Raw genomic sequence first — 13,852 nt, 5'->3', positions numbered from 1 at the left:
TGGTATTTCATCACATCTGCGGTTTTTATTTTTTGCGCTATAAAAAAAAGAAGCGCGACAATTTTGAAAAAAAAAACACAATATCTTTTACTTTTTGCTATAATAAATACCCCAATTTTTTTTAAAAATATATACTTTTTCCCTCAGTTAAGGGAATATGTATTCTCCTACATATTTTTTGGTAAAAAAAATTGTAATAAGCGTATATTGATTGGTTTGCGCAAAAGTTATAGCGTCTACAAAATAGGGGATAGATTTATGCCATTTTTATTATTATTTTTTTTACTAGTAATGGCAGCGATCAGCGATTTTTATCAGGACTGCAATATTGCGGTTGACAAATCGGACACTTTTGACATATTTTTGGGACCAGCGATCAGTACTATAAAAATGCACTGATTACTGTATAAATTACACTGGCAGGGACGGGGTTAACAATAGGGGATGATCAAGGGGTTAACTGTGTTCCCTAGGTGTGTTCTAACTGTAGGGGGATGGGACTGCCTAGGGAAAGAGAGAGATCGGTGTTCATACTTAGTATGAAGACACGATCTGTCTCGTGTCCCCTGAGAGAACCAGGATTTGTGTGTTTACTAGCAATTGCTGGTGCGCGGTGGCCATCGCACCCACCGGGGGAACTCGCATCGGCTCCAGGGACATACTTTGCGCGCATGCCGCCAAAGGCGTTTTAAAGAGCCAATGTACAGCAGCAACGACTCATGCAGGGGAGCTAACCTGCCGCAAGTATAACTGCGGTGGCTGGTCCAGAAGCGATTAAGCCAATTTAACTTTTTTGCACCATAAACACTACCTCCTATTGTAGTGTCCCCCTCTGTGTGTGATTTTAAAAATGAATGCTATAAATACCTAATTTCAGAGCCCAGATTGGGATAACCGTCTGGATCACTCATTTCCTCCTCTGACAGATGCAGAGGGCGGGACGGGGCCAAGATTCCCCCACTGACGTCAGTACATATGGAGTGAAGCACTAAAATTAAAATTAGCATAAATCGCTGAAAATAGAACTGTCCCAGAAAACTCCCTGCCATCACAAAACAAGCAGAGCTCAGCTGGGCAGCCTGACCTGTGCAGCCTTATTCCCATACACTATGAAAAATTAGGTAGAGGCACCCCTACAGTCCATGCTGGGGGCCAGATCTGAAGACTAGTCAAAAAATAAAAGAAGTCATTAGGAAACTAACTCCCCCAACGAAGGGAAAGTAGGCACCTAATTTCTGGGGAAGAAGAATGGTCCAAACAGGGGGACACAATCAGGGCACATAGCATATTAAGTGCCATCTTGGGGAAGACTAAGTATGCAATGCTGCATACAATTTAGGTGCATATATACCACTGTGAGTGAATATATAAACAGAAATGAAGGTCAAACCTGGTAGGGAAAATTAAAGTTATTCATCTCTATTTCAGAGAAGAAGGGACAAGCATCCAAGTGAGAATTTAGCAAGAATAGGGCCCCAAAGAGTGCGTACTGTAAACAGGGACTAGGTAAAGAATACAGCGGGCCAGTTTACCGAACTAAGTCCAACCTGTCAGATGCCTCCTCAGGAGTATCTACGGATTTGGTGGCACCTTCAGAGACTACCCTAAGAGCCGGTTCACACTGCGGGCGATGCGAGGCGACACAACTCTCCTCGCCGCGCTCTCGCAAGTCGCCCCCGTTCTGTACAATGGAACCATTCTGAGAGGAGCGACTCGAGTCGCTCCGACTCAGAAAAAAGGTTCCTGTACTACTTCTGGGCGACCTGGGGGCGACTTGCATTGACTTCTATACAGAAGTCATCTGCAAGTTGCCGCTGAGGTCGCGGCAGGTCGCGGCGAGGCAAGTCGGTGTCGCCTCGCATCGCCTGCAGTGTGAACCGGCCCTAAGCTTACTGGGGTAGAGCATGCTGTAGATAATACCTTTTACGCTAGTTTGCCTTTTGATTTCCAGGAGGGACTTCCGAAGAAATCAGTGAAGAACATGATGGTGGTGTTTTTAGAGAAGAAATGGCTTAGGATGGATTAGGTCCCCATCCCTGTAGTTGAGAAACCTTACAAAAAAATGTCCTGGGATTCATTCTGGGCAGTCTCGCTCTTGTCGGGGCCCGATGGGGGCATTCCAATATGTAGGCAGGAGAAATAGCACCAAGATGAAGAAGATATTTGAAGAAGGTCTCAGTTAACAACTCCGGTTATTGTCCCTCTGTACCTTACAGAAAATTTATGACATGGACATTGTTGTGTCTGAGGTGATTTTCAGCATCCTCAGCCTTTTTTGGTCAGACGCTGGAGTTAGCGTTGAACCTTCTCAATAGTGGTGGTGTGTGTGGTCACCATATCTTCCACAGCCAACACACGCATCTCAGCCACTGATAGGCACCCCTAAACGTATTTAGGCCATGGCAAATGAGGCTGCACTCTAGCACGAGTTGATCGATTTGCTCCATCAGGGTAGATTTACAGGTTTCAATGGCCTGCAGGATGACAGTGATGGTCAGCAGCCTCTGGGGAGAATGAAAGTGGTGGATCCTGCAGAGAAGATGCCATAAGTGAGGGAGAATGAATGCTGCAGGTGCAAGCTTTTAGCTCCGATGGCAAGATAGGGGGGTGCATGTGACTCGCAGGAGTGCAGCTTAGCAGGCTAACCCCCAGTGGATTAGTGTTTAGCCGGCATCTAAAAGGTACAGTGCAGGTGGAGGAGGATGTTGCACTGCTGAGTGGGTAAGTTTGATAGCTGTGTAGCCTAGGACAGCATCAGTATGGGCTTGGGACATGTCTGCTCTCCTTCACATCATGGGCATGCCCCTATGTACATTAGTTTGACATAGTATCAGCTAATTGAAGTCCCTCTACAGTACAGCTCAGACTGGGCTGGTCAAAATTAGCACAAGAAGCCAATGAGGTGTCCTGCACTGCGAGAAGTATTCAGATAGAAGGAGAAAATGGAGTGACCGAGAAATGAGCTTAAGAGTCTTCTCTTTATTGTTTCATTTTCCAGTCATGGGGAGGAGACCTATAAGTGTTACTTAACTACAGCAGAGAAAAATCAGGTGTTCTGTCCTGCCAAACAGGACTGCATTGCGTGGTAGAGTTGTGTAAATCTCAAAACTGGGTGAACAGAAATATAAATCTTATTTGCAGGTAAAACAACTTTTTTTATTTAATTCACCGGTCTCTTTAGCTATCCGCCTAGAATTTAACTTTAAAAGTTAACTTCATTTTCGTGGAAGAAAAAATACAGCAAATAAACCATAAAAAAATGATTATGGTATATACAATTGTTAAACAAGCCAATATGTAATTTAAGGTTATTAAAAAATATCTTTCCATTTCTATCTGCATCACTGTAATGCTCTATAAAATTCAATGCAATATGGCAACCTGGAGGTGTTTTGTACACCGTTGGTGCTCAGAACATCTCCAAAAGTGCTTGTATGGTTAGCTTACTGATTTTCCCAGAAATCTGCACTAAGATCCCACTCAAATTTTATGCGTCCTCTGAAACAGAAATTTGAATTTGGTGAAATACTCCCTAAGGGATAGTTACTTCTAAGGGGATCAGACCCTCCGGCTTCCTCATCAGAGCACTGAGAATGCACCAGGTGATTATAAGGAACCATTTCCTCCCATTCAAATGTGTCTGAAAACAGTCCAGTGAAACTGCTTTTCCTTTAGAGCAGAAAGAGAAAGAAATATACAGCAAAGTTTGTGAAAATGTTTGCAATATACATTTATCATCCAGAGGGATTGTTTCTTTTCACAACAAAAGTAGAGTCACTCTCTAAGTAGTATATATTGGGGAAATATGCAAAACTTTATTAGTATTGGGATCAAATCAATGTATCTGCTCTGTCTGTACCTTTCCTGTTAAGTAACTAATACTGCAGTAAATCATACCATAGCCATATACCAGACCATAGCATTTTGTACTTTGTAAAGATCATTGCTCTTTAAGTGGTCGAACAAAATCCATACATAAAAAGGAAGCATAACTGTGTAGAATAGGATCATGCAGGGATTATAACTTCTGTCATACTTATCAAAAAAGATATATGTGTTCACAAAAGCGTGGGCAAAAAGTTATGTTTTGATGCTCAGCTAGCAGACAGTTCTTCACACATTCAGGTAATGCTACAAGTTCAAATACTAAAACTGCATCGTCTGTCTGAGAATTTGCACTGTTTTCAGCTGCTTAATGCAGCATAACGCATTTTGAAATAACAGCAGACTTAACTCGAAGGTGATCACTTAGATGAAAGGAAGGAAGGAAAGCATAGCATTAAATTCAAGTATGATTAAAGGCTGGGCCAGGTGGTTTGTTCTTGCAAAATAAAAGTAATGTTGAATAAAGTGTGATGAGCCTAAGGCAGTAGTTATTTCATGCAGAAGTAACACAGCTTTTTTCTGTTGCCTTCAAAAATATAAAATTCAATTATAAATATATTTGGATGGATTTACTAAAGTCAAATAGACTTAACTTTAGCCCCAGTGCTTAGTGAATTAGGTGAAGCCCCAATGACTTTCATCATCCATTCATTTGCAAGCAAACGTTGTTATTTTACTTTCTTTGCATGTGATTGGGTATTGTTTGCAAAGTGAAACGTCACCACAATGAACTAAGATCTGGGAAAGATTCCCTTGCAAAGTGCAATTTGGCTTTAGTAGCTCCAAAAGCCTTTTAGCACGCATAGATAGTTCAACCAATAAAAGCTGGCTCTGCATCTGGTTGGTATTAATAGATAATTGCTCTTCTACAAATCACAAGAGACAGGTATTGTAATATTTTAAGGTTTTTTTGGTGGGTATGGGAATTTGTTCATTTTCTTTTTGCTAAAATCTTGCAAAATTTCTGAAAATTAAAATATAGATGGGAAAGTGTGTTTGAACATTAGGACATATTTAGGATTTTATTTTTATTTTGCCATTTTCTGCCAATGAAAAGAATTGTGGGACTATGGACAAGGAGGCTGGTCACAAAAGAGGCTGTTGGGGTGACTTTTCATGCAGTTATGATGGTGGGGAAGAAATACAGATTTCCAAATATAAAATGGGTTTATTAGAGCATACATTCTCTAGGTAATTGAGAGAAAAGTGAGATGGTTCGTTTTAACATACCAATGTTGAATTTTCACTGTTGGATTAACTAATGTATTTTATTGTACTGTAGTCCCTTTATATTGTAAAGCGCTGCACAAACTCTTGGCGCTATATAAATTCTGTATAATTATAATAATAACTAATTATAACCTGGATAAGAATTTGTTTTAAAGGTTTCATATATATATATATAAATAAAACTACACATTGTTTACTTTTTTCTTATATACCTAGATTAAATAATTATTTTGAATTTAAAATCATAACAGCCATATTATTGTAGAAAATCAAGTACAAAATTAGGGTTGATTAATTAATAAATAATTGTTTAATGAGGATAATAACTACCATTCCTAAATCTGAAATAAAGTATATGGTCCAAGTGCATTTGGATTTGCATCTTTCAAGGTTGAAATTGACTTTAAAGTGCTCTTTGAATGAGGATCGGAGCACCAATAAAATTAGGTCTCTGGGTCCTTAAAAGTTGCTGAGGTATCTGTTCTGGCAGTGAAGTAATTAATGGGGAGATTACTTCATCCACCCAGGTTTCAGCATTATCCTACATTGGAGCTTACTTAGGGTGAACTGTTACCGTGGGGAGGCAACAAGGGAGCGTGGATAGGTGAGTATACCTTTCTAGCGGGGTGGGCTATCAGGGGACACTATCACTTTGTCCTAAATGGACAAGGGGCATCTTTCTTATAAACAATGTTTCCAAAGATAATAAAAGGGGTAAAAAAGTATGTGAATAGTTTATGTTCGAATACATAGGGATGCCCCAACTAGAAAGCATAGGCATAACATATGATTATAAAAAAAAATTATAGACCTTGGATTGTCACACTTAAAATCATGTATGGGACAAAGTATGGTGAATTCTGATTGTTAATTACCAGTTACTGCACTTGATAGTTGCTGGCAACAAGAATTGTAAGCCAAGCTTGATTAGAAATTAAACCATGTTCCCTGTATTGTGTTATTTCTAATAGTGTGTGTAGCATTAATGCATGAAAATACCATGTAATAAAAATATAATATGTGTTTCATTGTAATAAAGTATGTTGGGCTTACTTCACTAAAGCAGGGGTATTCAAACTCTAAACAAGTTTACTGTGCTTCAAACTTTAGGGGGGCTGGACTGTGGCCAGTGGGAGCAATTAATGCTCCATCATTAGTATTAGGGGAAGTAATAGTGCTCCATTATTGGTATCAATAGGAGAAATAGTGCATCATTGGTGTCAGTAAGTGGGAGGGATAGTGCCCAGCAGTGGCGGCTGGTGCTCAAAACATTTTGGGGGGGGCACAAACAAACTGAAAAATTCTGAAAAAAAAACAAAACATCAATTGCAGCCTCACTGTGCCCATCAAATTCAGCCACTGTGCCCATCAATAGCAGCCACTGTGCCATCAAACGCAGCCACTGTGCCATCAAACCACAGCCACTGTGTCCATCAAATGCAACCACTGTGTCCGTCAAACTCAGCCACTGTGCCCATCAAACGCAGCCACTGTGCCATCAAACACAGTCACTGTGCCCATCAAACACAGTCACTGTGCCCATCAAACACAGAAACTGTGCCCATCAAGCGCAGCCACTGTGCCCATCAAGCACAGCCACTGTGCCCATCAAACGCAGCCACTGTGCCCATCAAATGCAGCCACTGTGCCCATCAAATGCAGCCACTGTGCCCATCAAATGCAGCCACTTGGCCATCAAATGTAGCCACTGTGCCATCAAAAACAGCCACTGTGCCATCAAACACAGCCACTGTGCCCATCAAATGCCGCCATTGTGCCATCAATTGCAGCCAATGTGCCCATTAATTGCAGCCACTGTGCCCATCAAATACTGCCACTGTGCCATCAAATGCTGCCAGTGTGCCATCAAATGTAGCCACTGTGCTCCATCAAATGCTGTCACTGTGCCCATCAAATGCTGCCACTGTGCCTATCCGATGCCACCACTGTGCTCATCAAAGTTTGCCACAGTGACTCCCTGCCCGCTCACCTTCTGCCCTAGCTTGGTGGTGGGTCAGGCAGCGGGTGATGGCAGCGAGCTGTGGGGCCTTGCAGTGGCCAGCTGTGTTCTCCATGTGTCTCCTCCCCTCCTCCTGATAGGGGTCCAATCGCAGCGTCTGTCCTTTCAGCCAATCAGGTGATGGGTAACAGACCCACGCTTCCTGAGTGGCAGAGAGGTGGTTCAGTGTTAGAAAAGCGAATATTCATTTGCTTTTCTAACACACCTGGGTGGACTCCGAGTGCAATGCTTTGCGCTCCGAGTTCAGCTTTTTTGAAGCCTATTAGAGCCTATAGCTCTAATCAGGTGCTTCAAAAATACACCCCCACTGCTGTAATTCAGGTGCCCGAAAAGGGTCCGGATTCCTGAATAGGAGGTGGCTGCGGTGGCTGTTGATAGATTCATGCAATGCATGAATCAATCCATTAGTCATAGAGAAGGTGGATGGAGAGAGGGGGTGGTGCCTGTGTGCCCTTAATGGACGGGCTGCCACTGGTGCCCAGTCATTTGTATTAATGGAAGGAATAGTGCCCTATCATTGGTGGCACTGGGAGAAATAGCACCCCGTCATTGGTATCAGTGGATGGAATAGAGCCACACTGTTGGAGGAATAGCATCCCATCATTAGTATTAGTGGAAGTAATAGTGATTCATTGTGTCATCATTGGTATCAATTGGAGTAATAATGCCCCATTGTTGGTGTCAGTGGGAGGAATAGTGCCCCATTGTTGGTGTCAGTGGCAGGAACCATGCCCCAATGTTGCTGACAGTGTGGGGAATAATGCCCCAAGGCCTGGATAAAAGCTAACAAAGGACCGCATTCTGGCCCCCAGGCCATAGTTTGGAGACCACTGCACTAAAGCATACTCAATGTGACATTTAGGTCCTGTGACACATTTTTCCCAAATGCTGTATTGCGTGCACTACTGAAAATGTCAATTTACTATCCCTTTATGTGGTATTTGCATCAAAAAGCAAAAATGCTTTGGAAATACCACACAAAACAGCACTAAAACAATTCACTAAAGTAAATAAATAAATGCATGTGTTAAATAAGAAGGGGTCCAGGCTGAAATTTTAATGAATGAATACAATTTCAGGGGGTTGCTAGGGAGCCGGCCACCGACTCATGTGCTGTCAGCTGGATTACCCGAAGACAGCCAAATGTAAAAAAATGAGAGCTGACATTAAAGGGCTAATCATTGGGTGTTAAGGGCGTGGGCGGGTGACGGTGTTAAAATACCACAAGTTTTCACTACTAAAATACTGCATCCGTTCAGGAAATAGCACAGGAGGTATCTTAAAAGGCATTTTTTGCAAAACAATTTTTGAAAAATGCACAAAACTTATTTTTCTGCTGATCCTAAAGAGATAGATAACGTTTTATGAACTGAGCCCATTGTGATGATGAATCATTAAATCCAGAAAAGACAAAGGATATTCCTTTGAGTACCTAAATTTGCCACAATTGATGTATGTTTACGTTAGAGGAAAGGTTTGCAGGATCTGCTCTTTATCACATATTTCCCAGCAAATCTATGGGAATAGACTTTCTTGCTGCATTTTTCAGATAATTTAAAAGAGCATATCTGTATAATTATTTCATGACAATTACAAATTGGATATAGTAAAACGAATACATGCAGGAAATGACTTATATAATAGTAATGTATGTAGGTGTCTATTTGGCAGCTTTGGCAGCTAATGTACATAGTGTGAGTGTGATATTCTCCTGAATCTGTTTGCAAAATAATACAAAATGTCTGATGCAATTTATAAAGCGTATGTGCCTTAGGGTTCCTGCAAATACCTTCAACATCTTCTCAGATCCTTCCATCATGGCTCAATCCCCATCAGCTTTGCTGCATTGTCTTGATTTTATGACAGCGCCTTTTAGTGACTACTAGATTTAAAACTTACTAGCTTTAGTAAAATCATTAGCATTTAATGTTTAAACTAACAGGGACTGAAGTTCTATCGGTTTATTTTTCATATACTTCAGCCATGAGGGAGGCATCATTTTTACAACGTATCCCCCAGAGAACAAACAGCAGTTTATTCTTTTGCTTATGGGAAATGGAAATTCTTGTGAACATCTTGACTCAGAGGTCATCCCGACCGCTTATGGGCAGATTACAGGTTTCTGACTTTGTGGTGCCTTATCATTGTCTTTTAACCCCTTCATGAGTCAAAACAAAAACAAAAAACGCACAAACCTCATTTAGCAACTTTGACATGTGTTAGTACAACTGTACATTACTATCACTTTGTGTATCCAGGTGGATTACACTTTGTTTTTTTCAAGACAAATTGGGTTTTGATTTGGTAGCAAATGGTCATGAATATCTCCTGAATATTTATTTATTATTAAAAATTTAAATAAGGGAAACTGAAAATTGTAAAAAAAAAACATTATTTTTTTTATAAATGTAGCTGTATATTTTTATGTCATTACCATTTACCACCATCAAAAAAACCCTGCAAAATATATTCTCCTACTCCTGATGATTGTGGAAATACTATATGGGTGTGTGATTTCTTTTATTGTGCTCGTAGTAGGGCCCAGAAACAATAGTTCATATTTTGTTTTTTGTTGTCCTACCGAAACACATCGACGCTGACACTAACACTCACACTAACACTGACTCTTAGGCCCCTTTCCCATGGGGAAAATCCTTTTAGATGGACTCTGCTTGCTCGGCGGGGATCGCTCTGTTGATCCCTGCTGAGCAGGTGGATAAAAGGTCCGTCTCCACTCACTGTGCTGAGACAGACCTGTCAGAGCATCGCTCTCCTCTATGGGGAGATTGGATTAAAACAGACAGCCTGTCTGTTTTCAACCGATCGCATCTGATTCGACCTGCTGGATGGGTGGCAAACGTATCGTCATATGTCTGTTTTCAGTGAATTTTGATGGATCAGATGCCAGGCGGGTGTCAGCGGACACATATCCGGTGACATTGTCCTCCCCATAGAGGACAATGGGTGGCCCAATCAGATCCACCTAAAAAAACGTCAGGCGGACCCGATCTGTCCAATCGTATAAAAGAGGCCTAACTGACATTGACATTAATTGACAATAACTGACACTTATACTGGCACTAACAATTACACTGACACTAACTTACACATTGCCACCTACTCACACTTACATGGCCATTAAAGCATAAGTTTACCTTTTGACAAAAAATGCACAATTAATTTTTGTTGCAGGTAAAACATTGGGCATTTATTATTTTTTGTTTCAGGAACCTGTAAAGCATTGCAACAGTGATCAGCAGGTCAGTGTATCTGCTTGTCCATACCTCGTAGGAGTAGGCCGATACATTGTGACAGCAAGAATTAATGAACTACCACAGTGCTCACAGCTGTCAGGATTGTGGTTTTCCATTCACAGAACACTGAGTGGTGGAGCTCGACCTGGCCACAATTTAAAAAATTGTGGCAGCAACCGGGGGGAGAAGATCACTAGATTTGACAGCTAGGGGCTGTTTTTTTCATAACATGCTACATATTACACCCTGAATATAGGTGTAACCTGTAACATGTTGTGGAAGGTGAACTTATTCTTTAAAGCGGGAGTTCGGCCGTTTTTTTTTTTTTAAAGTCAGCGGCTACAAATACTGCAGCTGCTGACTTTAAAAATAAGGACACTTACCCGCCCAGCGCGCCCGCGATGTCGGCACCCGAAGCCGATCTCTCGATCGTCTCTCGGGTGCTGCCGCCGCCATCTTGGGTATGGAAATCAGGAAGTGGAACCTTGCGGCTTCACTTCCCGGTTCCCTACTGCACATGCGCGAATCGTGCTGCGCAATAAGGATGGTCCCCACTGTCCCTGGGATCCGTGTGTTTCCCAGCAGACAGCGGGGGGCCCGCAGGAAGTGGCATAAATATCCGCAGATTCTGCGGATATTTTTTCTGGAAGTGAGTGGAAATACCTGTACTGTATCTGCACTCCCCTCCCCCCTGAAAGGTGCCAATTGTGGCGCCGGAGGGGGGGAGGGTTCCGATGAGCGGAAGTTCCACTTTAGGGTGGAGCCCCGCTTTTACTGCCAATAACTGATATTTACACTGACAAACTTGCACTAACACTGAAACCTACATTGCCACTGAGGCTGGGTTCACACCTATACTATTGGATGCCAATTTCACTGCATCCAATTCGCATGACAGGAGAATGTGACCGGCTCTCTATGGAGCTGGTTCACATATCTCCGGGCGGCTGTGGCTCCATTTCAGGGCTGAATGCAGGCAAAGATTCAGCCCCGATTGGGCCCTGAAATGGAGAACAGGTATGCACAGTGGTCCTGTGCGATCCATTGCCGTCTTGGGTGTGAACCCAGCCTGACACCTACACTCACTAAGCTAGGTAAAGCAGTAAGCTAGTTAATGGTTTTTTTTTTTTTTTTATTCGTTAACACTTTTTTTGTACAGGAATATATAATATACAATGCATTGCTTCCTCCTCACTAGCAGACTAGACTGTTGTATAAATAAGACAAGGAAGGGCTACAAAATGAGTGATCACTGTGCTATCCAGTCAGAGGTTATTGCAACAATCATGTATAGCGATACCCTCACTTAAGAGGGCCGCAAGTTTGGTTTGGGTCCTGAGCACAGCTCCGCCAACCCCCCGGCAATCTGCACTACCCACTCTGGCACAGTTAGTATCTAGCAATACACATTAAATCACTTATACTCTAAATATGTGTGTGTGCGTGGGTGGATAACTCAAGCTCATAGACAATCTTTGAAAGTATATAACTGACTTTACTTGTTGTTTTTATAAAAGGAATAACATGAATCAAACATTTGGATTGCAACACATAAGCAGGTCCCTGCAGTAACCAGTAATAAAGATAAACAGAGTAATCAGCATAAGAAAGTATTGCTATGCAACTCTAACGCTGCCCTTTTTCAGCTACTTCCCCGCATGGGTAAACTAACACCCAGCACTATCTACCTATGCAGTCAGGCCTGACTGATCTAGATGGAAGTCCAGTGAAACAATATTCGCTAGCAATCTTTCGGTGGTGCACTTGAAGAACAACTTTGTAATCCAAACGAATAATAAAGATAAAGTGTCTGTCTTTAAACAGCTCTCACCACCCGGACAAGTCCAAGTCCGATTCGTCTAGGAACAGGAATCCACCGACCTCCGAGTCTTCAATCCTTCTGGTGTACTGCAGCAAGGATGAGAAGATGTCTCTCAGGTACAGCTAGGCTGGCAAAGGGCTCTTTGGAAAAGAGCACAAGGCCCAGGCTTCAGGCCTTGTGCCTCCAGCAGTCCAGCACAGACCTCCTCTTGCTAGGAGAAAGGGGGGTGTCCAAAGAGAGCCAACTAGGCCTCTCCCCCTCCTTATATGTCCTCCCCCATGAGTCTCTGGGGCATAACTCCAAACATCCTGGGAACCAGCGGGGTTCTGGGAACAGTAGTTTTATATTCCTTAAAGAGACCCCGCTACACACTCCCCCCACTTAAACTCTTTGGTCCCCAAAGATAAACTTTTAACACATATCTTGTACCAATTTTGAAAGTGCTGGGTATGATGTTGGTACAGGGAATTTCCACCAGAACTCAGAGGTGGGATTCCCTGTCCCACAGGTCACACTGGCATGAGTGGCCTGCCTAACTGTGCCAGAGAGTGAGCTGGGGTTGCCCTCCACCAAATGGTCAGTGGAGGGATTAGAGCGTTCAGCACTTCTTCTAGCAGTCACAACAGAGTCCTCAGAGCTCTCCCCCATTTGAGAGTAGGTTAGCTTCTTGGGGGGTCTCACAACTCGGCGAGCTCTCTGTTCTCTTGGGACTTCAGGCTCTGGTGCCACAGGCTCTACTTCAGGAACACACTCTGACAGCATCACTGGTTCTGGAACATCGGTCCTTTCCTCTTCTGAGTAAATGCTAGGGATATCTTCCCAGCCTTCAGGCACACCACTAGATGGAATGAACTCTGTAGCTTCTGGGTTCAGCGTCCCATCCTGTGTATCCTCAGTAGGTGGGAGATCTATGGCAGAATTTCCTGGAGTTGATGAAGGCCACAGCCACTCAAGCTCTCCTCTTCCACCTTCACCTCGTTGGGAATCTTGTCCATCTCTAACCCGGGAGGTCTGAGACCGAGTGCTGGGTCCCGGGGTATCCAGAATGTAAACAGATTCAGGTGGATTTCTCACTGGAGGTATTCTGACTGCTTCAGTAAGCGGGAGCAAATGATTCCTGTGCCAAGTCTTCAAGGGCCCCACTTTCCCCTCTGGTTTTAGCTTATACACAGGCAATCCAGGTAGCTTTCTGCAAATGACATAGGGCTCCGATCTCCATCTATCAGCAAGCTTGTGCTTCCCAGGGATCCCCAGGTTGCGTAGCAGTACACGGTCCCCAGGCTGCAGGTCTTGCACTCGAACCTTCAGATCGAAGTTCCTCTTGTTGCGGGCTCCCCTTTGGTCCGAGGCCGCCTGAGCTCGTTCATGGGCCACTTTCAAATTGTGTCTAAGTCGGTCCACATATCCTTTGTGGGAGGTAGCAGAGGCATGGTCTAGGGAAATGCCAAAGGCCAGATCCACCGGCAATCTTGCTTCTCTCCCAAACATGAGCCGGTAGGGGGAGTAACCCGTCACATCACTTGTGGTGAAGTTGTAAGCATGCACCAAAGCTGATATGTGTTGGCTCCAGTGTTGCTTCTTCTCTGTCTCTAGAGTTCCAAGCATGTTTAGTAAGGTCCGATTAAACCTCTCAGGTTGGGC

Source organism: Lithobates pipiens, unplaced genomic scaffold (assembly GCF_037356315.1).
Source record: "Lithobates pipiens isolate NorthernLeopardFrog02 unplaced genomic scaffold, aLitPip1_a1.2 Scaffold_18, whole genome shotgun sequence".
NCBI lineage: Eukaryota > Metazoa > Chordata > Amphibia > Anura > Ranidae > Lithobates > Lithobates pipiens.
Note: the sequence above shows the minus strand (reverse complement) of the source record.